Source organism: Lygodium microphyllum, chromosome 28 (assembly GCF_053477565.2).
Source record: "Lygodium microphyllum isolate KBCC chromosome 28, Lygodium_microphyllum_v1.1.10, whole genome shotgun sequence".
Lineage (NCBI taxonomy): Eukaryota > Viridiplantae > Streptophyta > Polypodiopsida > Schizaeales > Lygodiaceae > Lygodium > Lygodium microphyllum.
The window spans coordinates 96,971,056-96,983,712 of record NC_141162.1 but is presented as its reverse complement, the minus strand read 5'-3'; positions in this window follow the sequence as shown (position 1 = coordinate 96,983,712).

Sequence of the window (12,657 nt, the reverse complement as noted above, 5' to 3'; positions counted from 1 at the left end):
TAAAGATAAGACTCATGTCTAAACTGCATAAGCTGCCCTAAGACCTGAATCATAGGGAGCTTCTTTTCATACTCATCTAGAAATCTATCACAAGACTCCTCAAATGATTTGATCGACCCTCTTGGGAGGCTCCAGTACCATTTCCTTGCCCCTCCCTTTAGAGTACTTGGGAATACGAGCATCCGATGTATATCATCGAACCCACTTGCAATGCAAGTTAGGCCATATTCTCTTAAATGAATCATCGGATCCTCATTTGGCAACCCATAAAACACTGATCGATCCCTATAAAGAGGAGTACATTTAGTCCTCCCCTTTGGGATCAACACCGAGTCATTAAAATCTTCATATTCATCATGATCTGGGTCCAGCCTCTTAGGATCTTTAACCTCTTCCATCCCCACCCTTTTTGGTGTAGGGAGGTTAATATCCTCATTGACATCCCTTTCTAATAACTCACTGAGTGGTCTAGGGAGTCCTATAAATTTCAACATGTCATTTTGATCCCCTCTTAGAGGATCTTCCATACCTTTCCCTTTAAAAGCAAAGTCCAAAACGGGTTTAGATAAGAGCTTTTGGTCCTTATCCAAAGCAGATTTATTATTACCACTTCTTAAAACTTGGGAACCGTGCCTTTTAAGCAATGGTTTTCCCTTGACAACCAGGGCTTCTAACATCCTTGTGATGCCTACTATGTCGTCATGGTGGCCCATTACATGGGACGTTTCAACCACAAGCATATTCCATCGTATATCAGCACTTTCCCATGGCATTATGGCTTTAGCATGATGACTTGTTGATGCCACAACTACCATAGTTTCCAACATGCTTGTTCTATGGCATCTAGGTTGATGGCTCGTTAAACATGATTTCTCTTGGGTAGAGACCACACCAAGGTGAACCTTGGCCCATGCCATCGTATTAGAGGATGGGGTAACCACTAATTGGCTACTCTTTTCATCACATAAATTATCTTCTGCAGAGGACTCATGCTCTATATAACTAACTAAGTCCATTAGTAAGTTTTGTATGGGGAAAGCCAAGTTTTTCCATCCTTGAACAAACCCCATTTTATGGATAATTTAGGGTCCCTTGAAACCCTAGATTTGAAAACCGCCACTTATAGGTAGCTCTTGGCAGACACACCACTGATGGGACCTAAAATGGATCGACACTAGCTATGGCACTAGCCGGACCTCATGCTCATGACAGAAAAATACACCCTCACGGCCTCGTGGACCAAGAGCGTCTATCTGCTGCTAAAGGACTAAACTGCCCTAAAACCTAATTTATGTGTTTATAGTTTTGTAGTTTTGTAGTCCAATGTTTCCCTTTCTATAAACTCCTCAGAGAGAGAACCCATACACATTGGCAATAAATACCACGATCACATACATGGAGGCAACCTCTCGGTAGAAACACCGTGGCCCCACTGCAGCTCTCCTACATCGCAGGGATTGGCCCCTTGATGTGCCGCTAAAACATATAGAACATTCAAACACAAACTCCTCTCTTTTATATTTTCCGTATTTCCAGGAGATACCATGTGTCCTTACTTAACAGTCCCTTAGGAAACCGACCCTCTATCCTAAGGCAAGGGATAACCTTACACTCTCAATCGTGGGTCAAATTCCTAAGAAAACAAGTGCTATGAAGTCTAGGAGCTTTTCCGTTGATACCATGAACTATGCATAGTGCATAATATGAACGATTTAGTGCACAAAGAGAAGAAAATTAGCATTGTGCATCGTGTGAAGCCAATCTTTTCATGATTTCCATGCTAGCATTTATGTACTAAAAAGAGAAAAGACACCGAGCCTTACGCTCATGCTGCCTTTCTCTTTATTTTAAAAAAGCATCCTATAGGCATGATGCAACACATAAACTAGATTTTAATTTATATTTTGATGATCAACCTCCCCTCTCACCCTACCATTTAATGTTTTGCATTCGTTGATAGGTGAAAGGGTCGTTTTATGTGTATTTCCTTACAAAGAAAGCGATACACATGAACGGAAACATAGAAACGAGGGTAAACCGAGGCCAACCTTGTGCTTCACCTTCATTATACGCTGCACAAACACACATGTAATTTTTTGGAGTTTTCCTTTTACCATTTCCTAAATTTCTCCCATTTAAAACCCATTTTCCACCATTTTTTGGTATTTTTTCTCTATTTTCTTCAATTTAAAAAACGACTAGAAATTAAGATTGATTGTGGACTGTGGCCCTTAGGTTCCTTGATAGCAAATTTTTAGGTTTTGTAGGCGTTATGTCTCATATTTCCCATTTATTTTGCAAAAACCCCATTTTTATCCCTTAAACGCATGTTTTTCGGGTTTTATAATATTAATTTCAGCCATATCGCTTATGATTTTCTAATTTTCAGATTATAAACTATTGAAACTCATAGAAAACAACATCATAATTCATATTCAGGCCATGGAAACAATGTTTCATAAGTCAAATGGCATAAAAACTCACTTTTCCTTCATAAAAAATGATTTACTGCTTAGGTTTCGTGTTTTAGGATTCCGGTTTTGCTGTGGGACTATGGGTCAGCCCACATTCAATGTCCAACATCTTCACAATCAGCAATCTTCGTGTCTACATCGACCCGAAAGCAATCCATTCCCAATCGGACAATCTTTCCTTCACCATTCTTCATTTCCTCTTGCACGCATGAACAACTCTTTAAAGGAGAGAGAGAGAGGAGAGAGAAAGACTAGAATCAGATTTCTTCATTCCCACAGCCATTGATCGTGCGAAGGGTGGCGATAGCATCAGCAAGGAAGGAGAAATTGCCCCCCATTGTCAGTTGGCTAGGTTGTTTATAGGCAGGCATCTCCATCTCCATCATCATGAGGCGCAATTTTTGGGCGCAGCCTATCGCCTTCATCCCACGATTTCTTCATCTTCCTTCTTCACGCTTTTTCATCTATGTGGCATTAAATTTTTAGGGGGGGGTTCCAAAGCTCCCAAAGGTCACATCCGCTTTTGGCCAAACTTTGGTCCACCTTTTCATATCTTGACCGTTTGTTGGCTCCTTCCTCGTCTGGCATCCGATTCGAGCTCTAAAAAATCCTGGGTGTCTGGCTTGACATCCCGCATTGACTAGCAACTTCTAGCAACCCGCACCATAGTCTGAATAATTATAAAAAATTCACAAGTGTCGCTCGGACGCCTTTTAAAAGCCATCTTTCACTTGGTGCTTAAAATTGTCCTAGTTGGAGCTGCCGCCTTCGATGTTAAATATTTTTCCCCTAAATTTCAAAATTTTTGGAAAATTTTAGGCACATCCCTAGCTCAGAACTCCGCTCCCAATTTGTTACTATGCTTTTCAATGTCAATTTCAAACTATGTTTTTTAATTATGAAAATTCAATTTTGAAATCCTAAGATAAATATATGAAAATTCAAAACCTTGGAATATTCACTGGCCTAGAGAGAGAGGGGCATAAGGGAGGTGGCAAGAGACAGAGAGAGGTAGGGATGGGATGGAGAAATGAAATGAAATTATAATTTTAAAGTTCATTTACACCACAATAAGTTTAAAAACTTCGTATTTAAGTCAAGTCTCTCCTTTCATTTTTTCCATTACTCTTCACTCTATCCTCCACCTTTCTATTCTTCATCATCACAACCATGGCGTGTTCCAAGCTTCTTATCAAGAAGGCACCTACAAGAGCAAGAGCTAACTCTTCCGAATCTAGTGAGTGTAGTATGAGTGAAAAAGGTCACTTGGTATGGCTGATAATGGTGGCCCTACTACAGCTAATAATGGTGGTGCTACTGTGGCCAACAATGGTGGCCCTAGTGTGGTGAATAATGATGGTTTGCCATTGTCCACAAATGGTGGTCTACATGCTCTAGTTGCTCCACCTCCCACAACTACTCCAGCTAGTAATACACGTCCTCCAACACATAAGAAGAGAAAATGGAGACCACACATAGCTACGCTATTACGTGAGATACGAAAATTCTAGAAGAGTGCCAACTTGATTATTCCTATGGAACCATTCTCTAGGTTGGTGCAAGAAATACTGTAAGATTTGTAGTCATGGTATCATCACAAGTTCCTTTCAAGGAACCAAGCAAAGAATGTGGGGTGATGGTCAAGGCAATCCTTGCTTGCTCTCCAAGAAGCAGCTGAAAGCTACTTGATTGATCTTATGAGAGATTGTCAACTTTTAGCCATTCATACCCGGCGTATCACTATTAAGCCCATAGATTTGGTTCTTGTTCATAGGATCTGCAACAACAAGGATGCATTTAATATTAATGTCAACAATATGCTTTGAGAAGCTACCTTGTAATTGGATCTATGTTTTTAGCTTAGGTTTGGTTGTAGATTGTAAGGAGCTTAGTTTTGGGTTATCTTTCCAGTAGATCTTCAAGCATTTGATAGAAGTAGCCTACAAAATAGAGCTGAATTTTGCCAAGCTCTAGTTGTACTTGGTGTGATGCACTATCTACCATGCATTTCATGGTTTCATAATGTTGAATATGATATGTGATCTATTTTGACCATGATTTGCATTGTGCAAAATTTCAAGTTTCCAATTTCATAAGTAGTTTCATTGAGGATAAATTCAATGCACAATCATGCACACGTGAATGATTAGTTGTACATGTGTTGATGCACTATATCTTTACTGTATTTAGTGGTTTGGCAACACTATATCCAATATGTGATATTCCATTTTACCCATGATTTTTTTTTTGTGAAATTTTAAGTTTCCAATGTTTCACGTAGTTTAGTTGATAATACATTAAATATGTAGTTGCACACACTCGTTGGTGAGTTTTTTTGTTATCAATGAAGTATAATCTAGTTAATGTGTTTTCAAAAAGAGATTGAACAATCAATTTTATAAATCAAAATCTCATGAAACTTCACCCACATTGCTGGGCATCATAAAAACTCATGGATATTAAAAAATTGGCCCATGAGAAGCCTATGGGTCCCTGAATCCCTAGATTTAGAGCCCTAGATGCGAGCCCAAATTCAAGGTCCCAGATGTGAGCCCAAATTTTTCGGGTGGTTGATGTGTCATAAAGGAGTCCATAGGTCAAATTTCATATCAATCGGATCACTGGTCATATTTTTCCAAAGCCTGGATACATTAATTCAAGTTTTAGGGTTTCTAAAAAGTTTAGCTATAAGTTTCAAGTTTCAACTCATTTTACACATTTCACTTTTGAGTTTAGAGTTTTCTCTCCTAGAGAAGACATGGCATGTACCTAGCAAGCGGCCCAGAGACACCCCCCAAAAAATCCCATGTAGAGGCCACCTCCCCCAGCTCCACCACAACCACCACTATGCCAACATCACAAGCATCAATGGAAGCCAGGCACAGTGGCCCTTCACAAGATTCGCCATTACCAAAAGACCACATACCTCCTGATACCAAAGGCTCCATTCCAAAAGCTAGTGTGGGAGATTATGGATGACATATTGATTAAGAACAGTAGGAGACACTTCCCAGATGAATCACATGTGTAATGACCCGATCGTGTATCTGTATTTCAATCTTTGGATGATATTTCAGGTGTTTGCAGGTGGCAATATATGATATTTCAATAACCTGAAAAAATCATAAAACACCTTGAAAAATCCATCCATGTTTGCAATAATACTGTTTAAAAAAAAACAATGAACTCTGTGTGCAAGGTACCTGAATAACTCAGTCACACTCGTATCGCTCCAATCGTATTTTGCTTGCACACTTAAGAGTGCAAGCAATGTCTTCAACCGAGATACTCGGCACCCATCATATAATGGTATGGATGCTTCCTCTCTAAGCGGGTCAGATGTCTCAACATCCATGGGAATCAATGCATCGATCATTGCCTCCATCTTAGGCTCCAAGATTGTAGGCAAGTCGGGAAGGTTGTCTGTCTCCTATGGCATTGACGATATAGATGGGCCTTGCGAGTGGTCGATTGGCTCCTGCCATCCATCCATCGCACGTCCACGAACTCTTCTAATTGGCCGCAAAGGGTGCACTCCCCCTTGGGTCGAGACATCACCCCCCTGGATACAAAATTTGCCAACAAGACCCAATCTTATTGTGTATGGTTTTCAATTAGCTTGAGAGTACAAAGCATGAAAAATGCTAACTTCAAATTACCGTTTGCTGAAAATCTGCAATCGCCTGATCAATGATCTCAGATTGAAACTCGCCAAATCTTCGTACGTGTTCTATAGACAATCGGCATTTTCGTCTAATTGCCAACTTGCATTGAGAGCAAGGACATGGGACACGCTGATTAAGATACGACTCGCGGTCTTGAACAATAGGACCTTCTTTGTTTGCCATCTTATCTACATTACATCAAACGAGGCTTAAATGGATAGCTTTATGGAGATGTATGTCAAGTTGCAAGTTGACCATAAACCTTGCATTGTATATAGTAGTCGAGAGATTTTCCGATGTTATATCTCGGCCTTGTATCATGCTCAACGATTTGTTTGTCCCGGTAGATAATTTTTTGTTCTATCTCGGCTTTGAGTATAAGTAATCCATTTTAAAATTAATGCGCGCCATCTATGAAATTTTATAACTATAGTAATAAAATTTATTTCAATCAATTCTACTCATAGTCATAAGACCTGAGAGAAATTATCCTATACTCAATTTAAGGGTTTCTTCTTCTATAACAATAATTTTGGGTTAATTTTGATGAAATACGTGGCCGTATGCAAAGCACATTGCATACCATTATCAATACATATATTATCTTAAATTTCCTTCCCTTCCCTCTCCCTCTCTTTCTCTCCCTCTCCCTCTCTTCCTCTCTTTCTCTCACCCTCTCCCTCACCCTCTCGTTCTCTTTCTCTCCCTCTCTCATTTCCTCCCTCTCCCTCTCCCTCTCCCTCTCCCTCTCCCTCTCCCTCGCTCCCTCTCCCTCTCCCTCCCCCTCCCTCTTTCTCTTCCTCTCTCATTTCCTTCCCCTTCCCCTCCCCCTCCCTCTCCCTCTCCCTCTCCCTCTCCCTCTCCCTCTCTTTCTCTTTTTCTCCCTCTCCCTCTCTATCTCTCTTTCTCTCTCATTTCCTAAACAAGCAAAAAATAAAGTGATTTAAACATCCTCCAAGCAAAAGGGAGAGGGAGAGATACAATGCACTCTCCCTCTCTTTCTCTTTCTATCCCTCTCTCATTTCCTTCCCCTTCCTCTCCCTCTCACTCTCTTTCTCTCTCATTTCCTCTCCTAAACAAGCAAAAAATAAAGTGATTCAAACATTAAACAAGCAAAAGGGAGAGGGAGGGAGAGAGAGAATGCACTCTCCCTCCTTCTCCCTCTCTTTCTCTTTCTCTCCCTCTCCTATTTCCTCCCCCTCCCCCTCCCTCTCCCTCTCCCTCTATTTCTCTTTCTCTTTCTTTCTCTTTCTTTCCCTCTCCCTCTCTCTCTCCCTCTCTTTCTCTCTTACTCTCTCGTTTCCTCTCCTAAACAAGCAAAGAAGAAAGTAATTTAAACATTAAACAAGCAAAAGGGAGAGAGAGAGAGAGAATACACTCTCACTCTCTTTCTCTCCCTCTCCCTCTCTTTCTCTCCCTCTCTCTCCCTCTCCCTCTCATTCTCTTTCTTTTCCTCTCCTAAACAAACAAAAGAGAACGATTTAAACCTTCAACAAGTAAAAGAAAGAGAGAGGGAGACTCACCAATGAGATATGGCGAGCGTGGGCGGCTTCTCTTTGCAACGAGGGCTCCTCCTCTCCTTCGCGAACAACGACGGTGGCGGTGGCGGCGGCGGCAAGTCTCTTCCTCCTCTTCTCTCACAAAGCCTTGGCTCTCTCCCTCGCTCTCGCTCTCAAAAGGCGAAGAAAAGAAAATGAAAACGGCGCTCTGGTTTCGACCGCGCTTTTTTTCCCTGCGGCGTCGCAATTGGCGTCGCTATATGCGTCGCTGTGTGACGCAAATAGCGACGCCAGTTGCGATGCCAATAGCGACGCCTATAGCGACACCGATATCCACCGTCGCTATTGCCCCATTCCCTTGTAGTGTTGGTCATGCATTCTATCCAACTGTAGACCAAAAGTAGAAGCATGTATTGCCACATAAGCATTTCGAACTACCAAGTCTTCCAACAAATTTTGCATACCTCCCTTTTCAAAATTCAAAGCAAGAGGAAATCCCATTTCTTGTGCATGGATCTTGCCATCTTTCCAAAAGATGAGTTATTGTGCCAAGGCCTCCTGATAGGCAACGGCAGAACAGAATCTGCAATTGAGATTTAACAAAGATGGATGTTTCATTGAGGAGTATGGAAATGGCTGCAAGTTAATTGCCAAGGGAAGAAGGGATGGCACGATGTTTACATTGGATATGACCATTCCGGGACTTAAGGTAGCCATGTTTGCTCATGATGAGAGTGCCATTCGGGATGTAGAGATTTGGCACAAGCGGATTGGACATGTCAATGTACAAAAACTGAAATCTATGCAGCAGAAGGAAGTAGTACTTGGATTACCTAAATTCAAGTATAATGACTTTGGTCATGTATGCCCTGCATGTCAGTTTGGGAAGCAGGCACGGTTTCCTTTCATGAAAAGCTGTTGAAGGCTACCTCATCAACTTGTTTAGAGACTCGATCTATGCATCAGTGCATGCAAGGAGGGTCACTGTCATCGACATGGATATGTGGATGAATAGTAAGGTCCTTTCAGCAATGGAAGGATAGTCCTTGCGCAGATCAACAACAATAGGGGTATACTACTTAAACGTATATGGAATGTAGCTTATGAAGAGATTTTATTAAACCCTGGTTGTAATGGATCCCATGTAAATTTTTATAAATATGAATACAAAATTTTTGGCCCATTTTATTTTTGTTTAGTCACTTGTTATTTGTTTTTTTTATGTATTTGAATTATCATTACATGCGTTCAAATGAATACATGTTGCACACGAACTGGATAAAGCACTACATATTAAATTTAGGGTACAAATTGTGTTGCATATAAGTTTTACAAATAAATATAACATTCAAGTAAATAATAATAATAAATGACACATATCACAAACTACATTGCACGCAAATCCAACAAACATTGGTTTTCATTACTTCAAGAGAAGATTACAAAGTGCATTATATTGGTGATGAGATATCATTAGGCAATAAGTACATCTACTCCCTCCTAGGCTTCTTCAAGTTACACTCCCCATGGTGAGAGTTATTCTTGATTATAGGAAACAATACATTTTGCCCCAGTAGTTCCTACCTAATGACATTAGGGTCTTGAACACTAGCAACTATGCCATGGGCCACCATGGAAAAAAGGGGCCCAAACCTAGTACTAGAGAATAAGTAAAGCAGCTTCAAACGTCGAAGCAACACCACTTTCTCTAAGCTGGAGTTCAGTGGGGATTGTCTTGAAGGGCCCAACCTTAGTTAGTGCCCTCAACTTTAGGAAGTTCTCAACAAAAGCCAGAGAGTATCTCTTATAAAATACAATAATGTCACTGACAAGCTGACCAATGTACTCCTTGAATATTGAGTCATCCACTCTTCCTTGGCTACTAGATCGGCTACCTTGTCTAGATGAAAACTCATCTATATAGATAATGTTATGTATCACACAAGTTCAGTGTCAGACTCACTATGCATGGAGTGTGCTAAAGATATATACATCGGATTTATGTGCAACTTCACTAGTAGGGTCCCTAGGGCATCAGGACTCTCCATGTAATTTTTTGTCGGAATCAAGATCCTTAGAGCAGCCTGCCTGGAAGATCCAAGTCATGCGATGCAAGCCTCCTCTGGCCAAGGCTACTTTAGGGGCCTGATCCCAACAAAGATTAACATGGAGGGTCCCGATGCCCTAGAGGCCCTATTGGTGATGTTGCATGGAAAACCATGAACATTACCTTCTTTGCATCATCTATCTGCTGTTGTAGTGGAGCATCCAAGTTTGCTCGTGAAATTGGGCCACCCTCGTCTCTCTCTTGGGAAGATACTATGTAGTCAGGTCGAGGACCAAAAGGGATTTCTTGCAACTGCGTAAACTTCTCATCAGAGATCTCATACTATGGTGCCATATCCTCAATCTACTCTTGGATGCTCATAATGGCAAAGATATCATCAACGCTCATGCCATCATATTGAGCCACCTCATCAACATGTGTTGGGGCATCTTGTATATCAAAATCTATAAAATCATGAGGTGCATCACACACCACGATACGATATATTTCTTCTTATCTTAGGTCCAAAATATTTGATGCATCCTGCATGACTAGATATTCCACCCCCTTGATAGTGACAGCATGGAGAGAAGCAAGCAGTGGCTCATCACTCGTCGACATCTGATCAGGGCAGCGAGGTGGTTGCATAATGGCTAAAGTTGTGTGCTACCTCTATGCTCGAATCAAGAGCGATCTCCTCAAGCTCCCTCTCAAATACTCTAGCTGTGGTTGAGAGGGCGCATCGATATCTTTGACACTGTCCTCTTGCACCTCAGTGCACAAAACATATATGGCAAAGGCTGCATCGTGCTCGATGAGATCCATCGTGGTGTGGTCCTATGACAAGGCGAACATTGCTCTAGCATAGAGATATTTCCCCACATGCACCATGACTTGATTTATCACCTTTTCATGGCTCAATTCGACACATGGACTATTGAAGAAATCTATGGGAACCCATTTGAGAGAAGAGCCTAGAATAGAGCAAGTGAGAGGGTTTGCCACATTACAAAACAATGCCACTATACTAGAGCTAGGATCTATGATGGAAAGTGAGCTCTCTAGACTCAAGGTCATGCAAAACCTAGGGTATATCTAGTCTCCTATGTGCACATAGCGTGTGGAGCTAATCCATGCAGCGAAGGCAGAAGTGGTAGCCATGGCACATAAAGAGAGAACGAAGGAGAGCACAAGTGTAGGGAAGTAGAGAATGAAAGTGAAAATGAGTTTGGAGTTATAGCTTTTATGTATCTAGGGTTTTAAATAAAGATTCTTATAAAAATTTTAACCCTAAAGTTTCAAATTAAAACTCTTACCTTAGCTTCTTTATTTCAATACTTTAAAGTCAGCACTAAAATTATTCATACAAACAAACACTTCATTCTACATTATCATATCCTTGAATATGCTTGGTTCTTTGAGTATATTCAAGTACAATTAGAGAAAAAACCTTTGGATTCAATTTAATATTTAACTTTAAGAAATGAGTAGAAGAGATGAGCTACAATATATCATTATTCAGAGATAATATTCCATAGATTATAGAACTCCAGTCTGCAATTTATTTATGATTTTAACTAGCATGATTAACTAATTATAGTATGTATTATCACACACTTAGATCATAGTAAAATAAGATTATCAAAATTGAAAGTACTCAGAAGAAGGTTTGTATTTGTTCTTTATAAAATTCTTTTACAAGGATTCCACTATCTCAAGGATATGTGGAGAAGCACATTGTTTACATGTCATGGATTGCTCACTATGAGTCTTGACTTTTCTATTATATAACTTGAAATAGAAATTGCATAGGTGCTCATTAGATATTAATTTGATTTCTTGTCTCATAAAAGAAATGGGTCAATGACTCTCTCCGGACACCACAAAAGGATTGTGACTTTTCCACAATATAACCACATATATGAGAGTTTTATGTGTCTGATCTCAAGTATCTTGATCCAAGCTAATCCACTCCCCTCGCAAAAGTTTCCATCTTCTATATCAAAAGCAAATGCACAGAGTTTGTCTAGAAATGAAATACCTGTAAATAAAAACAAAAATAATGATAAGTAAATACAACTAACACAATAATTTATCTAAGCAAGATCTATGTCAACTAAATCAATGCATGTAAAGTAGTAAAAAAGATTTACCTGAATGTGAGATCAGATTGGTTAACCCTGCACTCAATTGTCTCAACAAAATGTGTTCTTTTGACTTGTTAAGACTCACCCAATAGCTGACTCATCCATTCCTCGAATGGACATTACATTGATAAGTAATCTTTATTTTCTTTAGAACATCACATGAATCAAATAAATGTGCAAACAATGAGAATGGAATAAACAAACTAAGATACACATATTTGGAGCTTGTGGTGGGTTTCATAGCACTATTGATGTGAGATTTTATCTTGAACTTACATGCTCCTGACACCTCGAAGCTACCAATCAACCATTCACCACTAGATAGTGGCGACAATAGGACGTGCTACAATCTCTAGCTTTCTACTACATAAAATGAATTATAAAAATATTTATTTTGAGCCACAAGTTGACTTGTAGAGTTATTATCATAGATCAAAGAACCTATATCTTCATGCCAAACATGTATTTTGCAACTCAAACATTCCACATTCTGCCATCATGCAAAGTCAATGGATATAGAGCTGTCAGATAAAGAGGATTGAATTAGAACACTGCAAATAATTTTAGAAACAACTCTAATGCAAAAGGATAAACAATGATAAAATTTAAAAACTTACTGTTTTGTTTATAATTTGCAATGTAGTTCTTGTCATGTACAGAGATTTGTTTGTGTGTATAAACATGTTGGATCAACACTTCTGTTATTGTACTTGTTGCATTAAACACTTTTCTGAACTCTAAAATTTTACATTTTCAATGTTTGCTAGGGTTTGCAACATCCTTATGCCTGACCTTAAAACCCCATCGTGTACTTTGGTGCATCAG